This window comes from Heterocephalus glaber, unplaced genomic scaffold, assembly GCF_053883595.1.
Source record: "Heterocephalus glaber isolate CG9 unplaced genomic scaffold, H.glaber_assembly_v1.0 deba00001497, whole genome shotgun sequence".
NCBI lineage: Eukaryota > Metazoa > Chordata > Mammalia > Rodentia > Bathyergidae > Heterocephalus > Heterocephalus glaber.
Window position 1 is genome coordinate 39,192,064 of NW_028258320.1, and position 14,229 is coordinate 39,206,292.

General features: G+C 37.4%; 1 pseudogene; it reads right to left on the reverse strand.

The window, feature by feature from the left end:
• Positions 1 to 675: 675 nt before the first annotated feature.
• LOC106008849 (non-histone chromosomal protein HMG-14 pseudogene) lies at positions 676 to 7,628 on the reverse strand (annotated as a pseudogene).
• Between the last annotated feature and the right edge of the window lie 6,601 nt (positions 7,629 to 14,229).

Below are 14,229 nucleotides of genomic sequence, written 5' to 3' on the forward strand. Positions count from 1 at the left end.
TTTCAGTTATTCCAGTGACTTTTCAGCTTCAAATTTGGAGGCAAATTTTCCATCAGAGGATTAAGTACCAGTATCTTCAAATGCTGATGAAGTGTTACTTAAGTCTCACCAATTCACAATTTCTTATCATATACACTACATACTCAAATTTTTGATCTTTCACAGCACATTAACAAAATTAGGCAAACTGGACTAGCGCGACCAAAAAAGATGTTACAGAGCGCACACAATTCTGACAGGGCAACAATCAGGAAGTAGTTTCCTTTAGGAAACAATTCTACTAAAAACAACATGGGAATAGAAGTCATTTAAAATATCCAAGACATATTAAATGCTCGACTGTGACTCCAAATTACCATTTAGTATGCTTTATATTTCAAGATATAAAACTAACCCCCCACCTATGGAATGTTAAGCTGACACCCAAGACAGCCGAACCCTGCCGTAATTCAGTATCCCACTATTTTCTGGTTGTACCGAAAAAAACCCAGCAAATGATTTCACCTCTAAAAAAAATCATTTACACTTTAAAAATGCGATGAGGTGGGATTCCCTCCTTTTAAAAAATGTTTCTAGAGTTACTAAAAAACTTGCATTTACAAAATAGTTGATAAAAATATTCCTCTGGATGTACAAGAAGGGAGCCAGGAAGCACTGATAAGACCTGGTGTGTGCTTAGACAGACTTGGCTTCTTTCTCTTCAGTGTCATCGGAGGCTGCTCTCTCCTCGTTTTTAGTTTCTTCGTTTTCCGTGGGTAAATCTTCCTTAGTTTCTTGATTAGCCACTTTGCCCTGTTTTCCTTTTGGTCCCCTTTTCCCTTTTGCTTGCACTTTTTTTGTCGGAAGATTTATCCTTTTCTGCTGTCTTTTTTGGCTTCGTTTCCACTTTTGCGGGACCAGGTTTAGCCCACAACTTGCTGATCTCTTTGGTTCCTTCACCGTCCCTTCAGCGGAGCTGATCTTCCTTTGGCACCAGAGCCTTGAGCTATGCTGGGCCGCCGCCGATCCTCCCGCTACCAGAGATGCGGGGACCCCTGGCCCCTTTTTTAAAGATACAGTGGATGAGTGTGTTTAAGAGTTCTTTCTGAATCTTCTAATCTGTTCCATTGAGCCTCAGGTCTGTTTGTTTGTTTGTTTTTGCCAGTACTATGCTGTTTTCATCATGGTAGCTTTGTAGTACAATTTCACGTCAGGGATTGTGATGTCCCTTGCCTTGCCGTCGTTTCCCAGAATTGCTTTTGGTATTCTAGGTCTCTACTAGTTCAAAATGAATTTTAGGAGTCTTTTCTCTAGTTCTCTGAGCTATGCTATTGATATTTTGGTCAGGATTGTATTAAATCTGTATAACAATTTTGGAAGCATGGCCGTTTTCACTGTGTTGATTCTTCCTATACAAGAACAAAGGATATCTTTCTGTTTTCTGATATCCTCTTCAATCTTCTTTTTTTGGTTGCCGGAGATCGAATTCGAGTCTTTGCCCCTGTGAGGCAGGCGGCAGAACCACTGAGCTAAATCCCTGGCCCCTCCTCTTCAATCTCCTTTTGCAGAATACTGTAGTTTTCAATATAAAGCTCTTTGACTTCCTTCGTTAGATTGATTCCTTGGTTTTTCATTTTTTTGAATGCTATTTTTAAAGATGTGGTTTCCTTCATTTCTCTCTCAATGAGTTTGTAATTTGTATATAGAAATGCTATTGATTTTTAAGTATTGACTTTGCTATGCTACTGAATTTGGTTATTAAATCTAGAAGTCTTTTGGTGGAATTTTTGGAGTCTTCTATGTAACATATCATGCCATTCACAAATAATGATAATTTAACTTCTTTTCCTATCCTTATTCCTTTTGTTTCTTTCTCTTGTCTAAGCACTCTGGCTAATGTTTCCAGAAGTATATTGAATAAAAGTGGTGATAGTCGGCATCCTTTTCTTGTTCCCAATTTTAGAGTGAAAAATCTAAAAATCAGCTTCTGATTTTTCAGTTTTTGACCATTTAGTATGAGGTTGGCTGTTGCTTTGTCATAGATGACTTTTATCAGATTGAGATAAAGATCAAATTCCAATCTTCTGTAGGGTTTTTATCATGAATGAGTGTTGGACCTTGTCAAATGCTTCTATTTTCTGCATGTATTGAGATGATCATGTGATTTTTGTCCTTGGTTCTGTTAGTATGCTGTATAACATTTATTGATTTGCTTATATTGAACCATCTCTACATCCCTGGTCGTGGTGTATAATTTTTTTGATGATTTGCTGTATTCTGTTTGCCAGTGTCTTATTGAGGATTTTTGTGTCTATGGTCATTAGAGAGATTGGAGTGTAGTTCTCTTTTTTGGTTGGATCTTTCTTTGCTTTGTCTTGAGGGTAATGCTTGCTTCCAGGAATGAATTTCAGAGTATTGCTTCCCTTTCAATTTCATTAAAGGGTTTGAGGAGTAGTGGTATTAGATCTCCTCTAAATTTCTTGGCGAATTTAGCAGTGAATCCATCAGGATTTGGGTTTTTTGTTGGTAAGGTTTTTTTGTTTTGTTTTGTTTTTGTAATGGGGGTTGAACTCAGGACCATGTGCTTGCCAGGCAGGCATGGCACTGCTGAGCTACATCCCCTGCCCAGTTGGTAAGTTTTTAATTACATCTTCAATTTCACTGACTGATATTGGGTTATTTAGAATTTTTACATCTTAATTCAGCTTTGGTAATTCATCTGTATCTAGGAGTCTGTCCATTTCTTCTATGTTTCCTATCTTATTAGTGTATAGGTTTTTGAAGTAGGTATTGATGATCTTCTGAAATTCTATAAGATCTGTTGTGACTTCACCCTTTTCATTTCTAATTGCATGAATTTGAATCTTTTCTTTCCTTTTTTTTGATACGTTTGGCTAAGTGTTTATCAATTTTACTTAATCTTTCAAAGATCCAACTCTTCAATTCATTGATTCTTTGTATTGTTTTCTTAGTCTCAATTGCATCAATTCCTGCTTTGATCTTTATAATTTCCTCCCTTGCATGAACTTTGGGCTTGTTCTTCTTTTTCTAGATGTTTGAGGTTTAACAAATTGTTTATTTGAGCTCACTCTGTTTATCTGATGTGGGAACTCACCACTATAAATTTGCCTTGTAGGACTGCTTTCATTTCATCCTATACATTCTGGTATGTTGGACTGGCATTATTGCTTAAGTGTAAAAACTGTCTACTTTCTTCTTTAATTTCATCTGTGACTCATTGATTGTTCAGGAGGATGTTATTTCCTTTCCATTTGTTTATGCAGTTTTTGTGGTTTCTTTTGCCCTTGATTTCCAATTTCATTGTACAATGGTTGATAATATGCATGGGATAATTTCAGTTCCTTTGTATCTACTTAAGCATGTTTTATGAGCTACCATGTGGTCTGTTTTGGAGAACATCCCTTGTGCAGCTGAGAAATTTGTGCATTCTCTTGTGTCTATACTCTGTAGACATCCACTAAATCCATTTGTTCAAAGGTTTGGATTAGTTCTGATATTTCTTTGTTGATATTTTTGTCTAGTTGATCTATTTGTAGCAGTGGAGTATTGAGGCCCCCCATTAGAGTTGAATTAGTACTTGATTTTTCGTGTCTGTTAATATGAGTTTTATATAGTTGGGTGTGCTGGTATTTGGTGCATATGTATTTATGATTGTTATCTCTTCCTCTTTGATCACTTCCCTACCAAATTTTTAGTGACCTTCCTTTTTTTCCTTGATCAGTCTTGGCTTGAAATTCACTTTCAAATAAAATAGCTGCTTCTCCTTTTTCCCGGGTTCCTGTTATATAGGGTATTGCTTTTCGTCCTCTGACTTTCAGCCTATGCATTTTTTGTGTGTGTTTCTTTTGCACAGCATATTGTTGGATCATTTTACTAAACTGTTACTTTTGATTGGTGAATTCAGACCATTCATATTGATGATAATAACTGATATGCATTGAGTTATCCTTGTCAGATAATTTTCCTTTTGTTGGTTCCCTTTCTTTCCCCTTTGTTTAATTGCTTTCCTTGCCTGGTAAACTCATTCTTTTGGGGTCCATAGAATTGTAGTCCTCATTACATCTTTCTAGAATATAGTGGACCCTCAGGTAAAGACTGGCCTTACATTTGAACAACTTGGGTTACAACTGTAATTTTGGTTTTAACTTACAACCAAAGTCTTGAGTTATGACCTGAATGCCAGTCTTTCCTGTGTGGGGTTAAATAAGAAATCCTGGGCCAGTGTCACTCTAAGAACACTGAGATCTGCCTGGAAGAAAGTGTGGCCTAAAATTATACAGAAGAGAGACATTGAAGGCTGTGTTGAGGAGCCTGAGCCATCAATTGACCCTGTGGTTGATGACAGTGTCACTGTAGCAGAGTCCATAGGCTTGCAGGTAGACAGTGGTGATGTTGAGGATCTGGTGGAGGAACACTCAGAGGAATTGTCTAAAGAGGAACTTCAGTAACTTCTGGCTGAGCAACAGAGAATGGCAGATGAGAAGCTTTCTGAAGAGGAAGGGGAGTATCAACAATAAGTGCAGCAAAGTTCTTCTGAAATAAAGGAAATCCTGAAAAAATGGACAGAGCTACAATTATTTGTAGAGAAGACCCACTCAAACAGAAAAAAGGCCAATTGTTGCATTCATTTGCTTAATGACAATGTTATATCATACTACAGAACAGTGTTAAAGAAAACACAGAAATAGACAACTTTAGATCAGTTTTTAGTTCTGAAAATGTTGAGACCTAGTGTACCAGAAGCAGGTCCTAGTGGTCTACAGACTCTCCCAAGGAGAGAATGGACACCAGAGAGTCAGATTCCTGATGTTCTTATGGAAGGGGACTCTGCTTACAAACAATAACTGCATTCCATTTCATCTTTCCTTCCTCCAATCCAAAGATGTCAACTTGAATGGTGAGTACAGTATGAAATTGTTGTTTCTGGTAAACTAGGTGCATTATAAGTTTTTGATGAATACATTAGGAAAATTATTGGTGTTTCTGGTAAATTATGTACATTATACAACCCTTTTTATTAGGAAAAGGTTAGTTAAAGGGTGCTTTGGAAGGTTCAGAATGCATGGGTATTTCCATTTTATGGGTATTTCCATTATTTTTATGGGAAAAATAACTTACAACCAGCTTGGGTTACATCCAGCCCTGGTGAATGAATTGAGTCCATAAGTCAAGGGTTGACTGTATCCTTCAGAACATTTTGGAGTGTTGGTTTGATGGTCATGAATTTCTTCAGGTGCTCTTTGTCATGGAAGTATCTTATTTCTCAATCAATTTTGAAAGATAGTTTTGCAGGGTAATCAGTCTGGGTTGGAGGTTGTTTTCTTTTAGGGCTTGAAGTACTTCATTCTAAGCTCTCCTTGACTTAAGGGTTTGTGTTGAGAAGTTCCTGTGATTCTGATGGGCTTTCCTTTATAGGCATTTTTTTCCTCTAATAGCTTTTAATGTTCTGTTCTTGCATTAAATTTCTGGAATCTTGACTATTATATGCCTAGTTGTATTTTTCTATCATGGCTAATTGAAGTTGTATCTACCTTACTTATCTATATGTCAAATTCTTTTTTTATGCTTGGGAAGTTTTCTGCCATTACTTCCGTGAAAATTTTTTTTAATGTCATCTTCACTATCTCCTGCTTTTTCACTGACTCTGCTTAATCTTCTGTAACTCTTCTTTACATTATCTAGCAGCTGTTGCATTGATTTTTTTGTGAGCTTTTGCTATTTTAAAGAAATGTTTCTTTTCATGATTGCTGACCACAATCCTGTCTTCTAGATCTGAAATTCTGTCCTCACATTGTTTGATTCTATATACGTTCAATAGATTTTTTAATCTCCTGGTATCTGTTTGAATCTATTTCATGGACTCCATTTCTTTACTATGTTGGGCATTCATGCCTTCCATCATTTTCCTAAGATCCTCTACTTTTTAAATCTGTATCTATTCTAGGTTCACTAACCATGTCCTTCATTATGATCATCATCTCTTTAGTTATCTGAGAAATTGTTTCTAATTTGATTTTTTTCTAGAGCCTCATTCTCTGCTTTGTTACTTACACTGTTACCATTTCAGAGTTCAGGTGGGCAGCTTTTGAATTGTTCCACTTCATTGCCTCCTGAGTGTGCCTTGGGCAAGGTGGAAGCCTGGGGTTATATCTTGCTTCTGTATCTTCTCATTTTCTATTTTTTTTAGTTTAGTTTCTGCATTGGTGCTTATAAATTGGTTATGGTAGGTAGCTTTACTGCTAGTATTGATAACTCCTTAGGAAATAACTACCTTTTACAGATGTTTTCTAGGTGTAGCTGGCTTTTGGCTTTTGAATTTGTTGCAAGATCTTACCTCTTCAATTTATTGGGAATATGAAAATGCTGCCTATTTGACCTAGGCCCTGGTTCTTTGGTACTGGCCTATAGCATTGTTTTTGTTTTTTGTTTTTTTGTTTTTTTGGTACTGGGGATCGAACTCAGGATGTGCTTGCAAGGCAGGTGGCAGAACCACTGAGCTAAATCCCCGAACCTATAGTATTGTTTATCACCCTCAGGTAATTTTGCTCTTGGCATATAAGGAAGAATAACTGATTAGAACAACTATGTCACCTTGACTAAAGTAGTACAATCAGTAACAACTACATCATTGTTAGACAAATGAGACAGACAGAGCTCAGACCCATGTTGGTTGATCGTCATCAAGCATAGCCTAGAAGAAGACAAGACTGTGATAACTAATAATTCACCACCTTTAACAGTATGAACAAGATTTGTAGTTATATAACAAAACCTAAAACAAATCAGAAAATTATACAAACTAAACTATATAAAATAGAGCGATTTTTACCCTAAAGGGAGAAAATTTAAAAGGAGAAAGAGAAAAAATAGAGTAATAGAGGAGGAGAGAGTAGAAGCAACACTGAAAGACATAGGTTGATTACACTAGCTTTGTGAAACTGGTGAAAAAGACAGGCAGGAAAGAAAGAAGAAACAGAAAGAAGAACAGAACAAAACAAGAACAATGGAACCTAAAAAGAATATTCATACTCATATAAAAACAAAAACAAATAATTAAGAGAGAAAAGAAAAAAATCAAAGAAAGAAAGAAAAAAATGTCCTTTTCAGGGCATTTCTCTGCTATCACTGTTAGACAAATGGGACAGAAAGAGTTCAAACCCATGTTGATTGATCCCAGCAAGCATGCAGAAGAATCACCACAGGTTGCTGGATAATCCCAGCAAGGCTGCATTTTCAACTCTACCAAAGTTTGGGCTTATCCTGATTTCTGACTGTGAAGCTGGGACTGGAGTTGTTCAGTTCACAACACTCTAGGTGTCTCTTGCCAGCTTGAACTTGGAACTCTGACCTAAGGTGTTTCCCATAGCTGACACTGGGGGCCCTGAGATGAAGCTAACCCACTGCTGCTTTGAGTCCTGAGTTCAACTGCCCCCTTTCCAAAATGGTAACCAGCCAATTGCCCTCCCCTGGGGACATCTGAACCAGAATCACTCACCAGCCACTGCAGCCAGCATCATCCATTGCTCCATTCCACTAGTGCGTTTCTCCATGGAGGCTTCTGGGGTCACCCATAGTCCCTCTTCCTCTATAATTTCAAGCCACCTCTCACACTGTGAGCTGAGATTCATGGAGAAAGCACCATTTGCTACCTCATTTTTCTGTATTGAGATCACTTTTTTTTGTTCTCCCTGTGGCTTCCAGTTCTCCAGATCCTTATTGGGTACCGGGGACCCACTTCCACCCTCTTCTATTCCCCAAGTTGCTATATTCCAGCATCTGGACTCCTAATCTGGGAGAAGCTAATGTGCTGCTGTGCACGACTCCGTCATCTTCCCTTAAGTCTCTGTGGTTTTAAATGACTGGCAGAAACACAGAAGTTTGTTTACACTAACTTCACCACAAAAGTATTGAGTAATGCATTGTACTAAATGAAATAGCTAAAACACTACAAGGCAATAGGAATTTTTCAACTTTGTTATAATCTTATGGTACTACCACTGTATATGTTCTATCATTAAAACATCATTATGTGGCTCATAACTATAGAAGAATATAAAGAGATCCCAGTGAGAAGCCCATGTGGACCAGAGCAGCATGGGTACCCAGACCCCAGCCAGGGCCCTGCCCAGACACCAGCGGTTTGAGCCCAGACCCCAGCCAAAGGACTGCCTGGAAAACAGCTGCACAAGTGCACACAGAGAGAGGCCAACCCAGATATCATTGGTAAGTGTGTGCAGATCCAGCAAAAAGCTCAAGTGGACCAGAAAGGAATGGGTGCACAGGTCTCAGCCAGAGGCCCACCCAGATACCAGAAGCTTGGACCCAGGCCCCAGCCAAATGCCCACTTGGAAAACAGCTGAACAGGAGCACAGGCAAAAGCCAGAGGCCTGCCCAGATACCTTTGGTAACTGCTCCCAGTTCCCAGCCAGAAGGCTGCTCAGATACCAGGGACTTGGGTGCATAGCTCCCAGCCAAAGGCCATCTGAGACAACAGCTACACAGGTGAGCAGGCCTCAGTAAGAGGCAAGCCAAGATAGCATCTTAAGTGTGTGCAGACCCCAGCCAGAATGCCATGTGGACAACAGGGTGGTGCAGGGATCCAGAAAGCCACCATTCTGAACTCAGGAATTGGTGAAGTAGTAAGTAGCAGAGAGAAGGCCTCTCTGAGGCTTGCTGAGAAGAAGCCCACTGAGTGAGCAAAAAGTCACCACAACAAAGGTGCAGCAGACTGCATCAGTTGAAATAAGATGCATAAACAAGTCTCAAAACCAGACTTCCAGATCATCTAAGGGAACCCCAAGGGACAACGAGATGGAACAATCTGATACTCAACCACCTGGACTCCCTGAATGGGCAACAAAAGAGGATCTGAAAAAAATGAAATCAAATAATTTCTCAGATCACAACAGATTGTGTGCATAGTCCAAGACATGATTAATAACTCTACAGCACACACAGATAAAAAAATACAGGAGCTGAGGAACATGATGGAATACCATAATAGGAAACAAATGGAATCCATAAAACAGATGCAAACAGATATCCAGGAGATTAAAAAATCCGCTGAAAGTTTACACAGCAGAATGAGCCAATATGAGGACAGAATGTCAGATATAGAAAACAGGATTGAAATTAGTGACCAGGAAAAGAAAGATTTCTTAAAAATATCTACAGACCATGAGAAATCAATCCAGCAGCGACTAGACAATGCAAAGAAGAATAATATAAACTGATCAGAGTCAATGAAGAAACAGGAGAGTGTAAATGACATAAAAAACTGTTCACAGAAGTAATGACAGAAAGCCTTCCAAGCAGGGGAAAAGAACTTGACATACAGATAAGTGAGGCATATATAACTCCAACTAGCCATGATAAAAAGAAATACACCTAGGCATATAATAGTTAAGAGTCCAGAAACCCAACAGAAGAACAAAATTCTATAAGCAGTTAGAGAAAAGAAACAAATCACATACAAAGGAAAGCCCATCAGAATCACAGCAGTCTTCTCCATACAAGCCCTCAAGGCAAGAAGAGACTGGAGTGAAGTTTTTCAAGCCCTAACATGAAACAACCTCCAACCTAGATTGATGCAACCTGCAAAACTATCATTCAAAATTGATGGAGAAATAAGATATTTCATGACAAAGAGCACCTGAGTAACTTCATGAATACCAAATCAGCACTCCATAAATTTTAAAATAATACCCTGGGAAAAGACAATGAGGATCACAACCCCAGAAAGCTCAGCAGAATGAATCCATCAGGCATGACAACAAATTAAATGTAAAGTGGGAGAATCCAACAACAAGAAAAAGTCATGACAAGGATAAGGCAATACATATCAGATATAACCATCAATGTTAATGGTCTCAATTCACCAATCAAAAGAGGTAGACTGGCAGAATGGGTCAAGAAGCAAGATCCAACAATATGCTACATACAAGAAACACACTTAATTCAAAAAGAAACTCATAGATTGAAAGTTAAAGGGTGAAAAAACAATACTCCATGTGACAAGAACCTGAAAAAAAAAGTGGGAGTAGCTACCCTCTTTTCAGTTCAAACGGGTTTCAAACCAATACTAATTAAGGGAGACAAAGAAGGACACTATATCCTTGTAAAGGGAACAATCCAAGAGGAAGAGATAACAATCATAAATATATATGCACCAAATAATAGTGCACCCAACTATATTAAAAAAAAAACTAATGAATGAATTTGAAAAATCAAAGAAGCACTAATACAATAGCAGTGGAGAATATCAATGCCCCACTGACACAAATAGATAAACTAGACAAAAAATAAACAACAAAATATTAGAACTCAATCAAACTCTGGAACAAATGGACTTAACAAATGTTTACAGAGTGTTCCACCCCACAAAACCAGAATATACATTCTTTTCAGCTGCACGTGGATTGTTCTCCAAAATAGACCAAATACTTGCTCATAGAACATGTTTAAGTAAATGCAAAGGAATTGAAGTTATCCCCTGCATATTATCAGACCATAGTGTGATGAAATTGGAGATCAATAGCAAAAGAAACCACAATAATTTCATATACACATGGAAATTGAACAACACACTTCTCAACAACCAATGGGTCATAGAGGAAATTAAAGAAGAAATCAGACAATTTCTACAATTAAATGACAATGCCAGTACAACATATCAGAATCTATGGAACACAATGAAAGCAGTCTTACAAGGGAAATTCATAGCAGTGAATACTCGTATTAGGAAAACACAGCAAGCTCAATTACACAACCTGATGCTGAAGCTCAAGCTTCTAGAAAAAGAAGAGCAGGACAAACCCAAAGCTCATACAAGGGAGGAAATTATAACACTCAGGGCAAATTTTTTTCTTGCTATAGATTTAAGTGCATTTATTCTATATTATAACAAGAAATCATATTTTCAAAAAACATTGGTGATCTCCTTTTTGTTGGAACATTTTAAAAATAAACTTCAAAAGATTTAGGTTAGTTTAGTCATCCTTTTCCTTTAGTCTTCTGTTGTACATGACAGTTTTTTAGATTTCTTAGTTCTTCATAGCCTTGATAATTAATTTTTTTGGTGATGGCAAGTTATTTTCTACAATATCTCTCAATTTGGGTTTTGGCAATGTTTTCCTCTGGGTTTGGCCAGGATTATTCTAGTTTAGGAAGAATATGATAGCAGTAAAGTGCTCTTCACATAGCTTAATGAGAATACATGTTATTAACTTATCATGGACAATGGTCATCTGGACAAGGTAGTGCTTGCAGTACTTCTTCAGTGTAAATTAAATTTTTCTTTTTTTTCTTAAATTCTTTTATTGGTACATTCTAGGTATACAATACGTTTACATTTATCATTGGGTGCTTGTACCTGTACATGATGTATCTTGGTTCTTATTTTCTCCCCATTACCTGTGCACCCTTCACCCCCTCCACCCTTCTCTATTTACGTATTTTTTTACATACATTTTCTCTATTTACATATTTACATTTTTTTTCTTCTCTCATAATTTTCCTTTCCCTTCTTTCCTTTCCACTTCCCCTCCCACCATCCTTACCCATTTGGACCTTTTCTTCCTATAGCACATTATCAATTATTCATTTTAATCATTTTAACCTTTATTTACACTTTCAGTTTCTCACACTAGTGAAACTATTTGGTATTTACACATGTGTGTCCTATTTATTTCACTTAAGAGTATGGCCTCAATATGCATCCATTTAGCTATAAATGTCTCTAATTCATCATTTTTTATGGCTCAGTAGTACTTCATTTTATAAAAAAACCACATCTTTATCCAGTTTCCAGTTGATGGGCACTTGGGCTATTTCCAAGCTTTAGCTATTACAAACTGTGCCACTATAAATATGGGTGCATATATATCACTGTGGTATAATTCTTTTGATTCTTTTGGGAAGTTACCCAGCAGGGGAATATCTGGGTCAAATGGGACCTCTAGCCTTAGTTCTTTGAGGTATCTTCACACTGATTTCCACCGTGGATGCAGTAGTCCGCACTCCCACCAACAATGGAGAAGGGTTCCTTTCTCCCCACACCCTGCCAGCATTTGTTATTTGTTGATTTCTTGATAGCAGCAATTCTTTCTGGGGTGAGGTGGACTCTCAGTGTTGTTTTCATCTACATCTCTCGAATGACCAGTGATGTTGAACATTTTTTGATATATTCATTTGCTGCTTTTACTTCTTTGTCTGAGAAATGTCTGTTCATTTCAGATGCCCATGTTTGAATTGGGTCTTTGAATTTGGGGGATCTGATTTTTTTCAGTTCTTTATGTATTCTAGATAGTAGACTTTTGTCTGTGGTACAGCTGCTAAAAATGTTTTCCCACATTGTGGATTGTCTCTTAGCTCTGTTGTTGGTTTCTCTTGCAGTGCAGAAGCTTTTTAATAAGATGAGATCCCAGTTGTTGATTCTTGGTGCTAGTTCCCATGCTACTGAGGTTTTATTCATAAAGTCTTTTCCTATGCCAATGTCTTCAAGAGTTCTACCTAACTTATCTTCCAGAAAGTTTAATGTTTCTGTTTTAATATTTAGATCTTTAATCCACTTCAATCTTAGTTTAGTGCAAGGTGATAGATATGGGTCTAGTTTTAATCTTTGGCAGGTTGAAATCCAGTTTTTCCAACACCATTTATTAAAGAGGCTATCTTTACTGCCGTGAGAGTGGTTGGCTCCTTTGTCAAAGATGAGGTGGCTGAGTATGTCTGGAGTTATTTCTGCATCTTCTAATTTATTCCACTGATCCTTCATTTTGTTTCTTTGCCAGTACCATGCTGTTTTTATCACAATAGCTTTGTAGTATAGTTTCTAGTTGGGGTTTGTGATACTCACTGTCAAGTCTCTGTTGCCTAGAATTGCTTTTGCTATTCTAGGTCTCTTGTGGTTCCCAATGAATTTTTGGATTGTTTTCTCTAGTTCTGTGAAGTATATTGTTGGAATTTCAATTGACATTCCATTAAATCTATATAGTAGTTTTGGAAGTATGGCCATTTTCACTATATTAGTTCTTTCTACCCAGGAACAAGGGATGTCTTTCCATTTTCCTATATCCTCCTCGATCTCCTTTTTCAGAGTGCTGTAGTTTTCAGTGTAGAGGTCTTTTGCTTCCTTTGTTAGACTGATTCCTAGATATTTCATTTTTTTGGATGCTATTGTAAAAGGAATTGTTTCCCTAATTTCTCTCTCAGCGAGTCTTTTATTTGAGTATAAGAAGGTTTTGTTTTCTGAGTGTTGAACTTATATCCAGCTACTTTACTGAATCTGGCAATTAAGTCTAGAAGTCTTCTGGAGGTGTTTTTTTGGGTCTTCTATGTAAAATGTCATATCATCAGCAAATAGTGACAGTTTAATTTCTTCCTTTCCTATCTTTATTCCTTTTATTTCTTTCTCTTTTCTAATTGCTGTGGCTAATGTTTCCAGAACTACATTGAACAGGAGTAGTGATAGTGGGCATGCTTGTCTTGTTCCTGATTTTAGCATGAAAGTTTTCACTTTTTGACCATTTAGTATGATGTTGGCTATTGGTTTTTCTTAGATAGCCTTTATCAGGTTGAGATAAAGACCTTCTATTCCAAATTTCTGTAGGGTTTCTATCATAAATGGGTGTTGGATTTTGTTGAATGCCTTTTCTGCATCTACTGAGATGATCGTATGGTTTTTGTCCTTGACTCTGTTAATATATTGTATTACATTTATTGATTTACATATGTTGAACCATCCTTGCATCCCTGGGATAAATTTGACTTGGTCAGGGTGCATGATCTTCTTGATGACCCTCTGTATTCTGTTTGCCAGTATCTTGTTGAGGATTTTTGCATCTATGTTCATTAGGGAGATTGGCCTGTAGTTCTCTTTTTGGGTTGGGTCTTTCCCTGGTTTTGGAATCAAAGTAACACTTGCTTCCAGGAATAAATTTGGAAGCCTTGCTTCCCTTTCAATTTCCTTGATGAGTTTAAAGAGTAATGGCAATAGTTCTTCTTTAAATGTCTTATAGAATTAAGCAGTGAAGCCATCAGGACCTGGCCTTCTCTTTGTTGGAAAAATTTTTATTACATTTTCAATTTCACTCACTGTAATTGGGGTGTTTAGAATTTCCATATTTCCTTCATTTAACATTGGCAATTCGTATATGTGTAGGAATCTGTCCTTTTCTTCTGTGTTTTCCATTTTATTAGAGCACAGGTTCTTGAAGTAGGTATTGATGAACC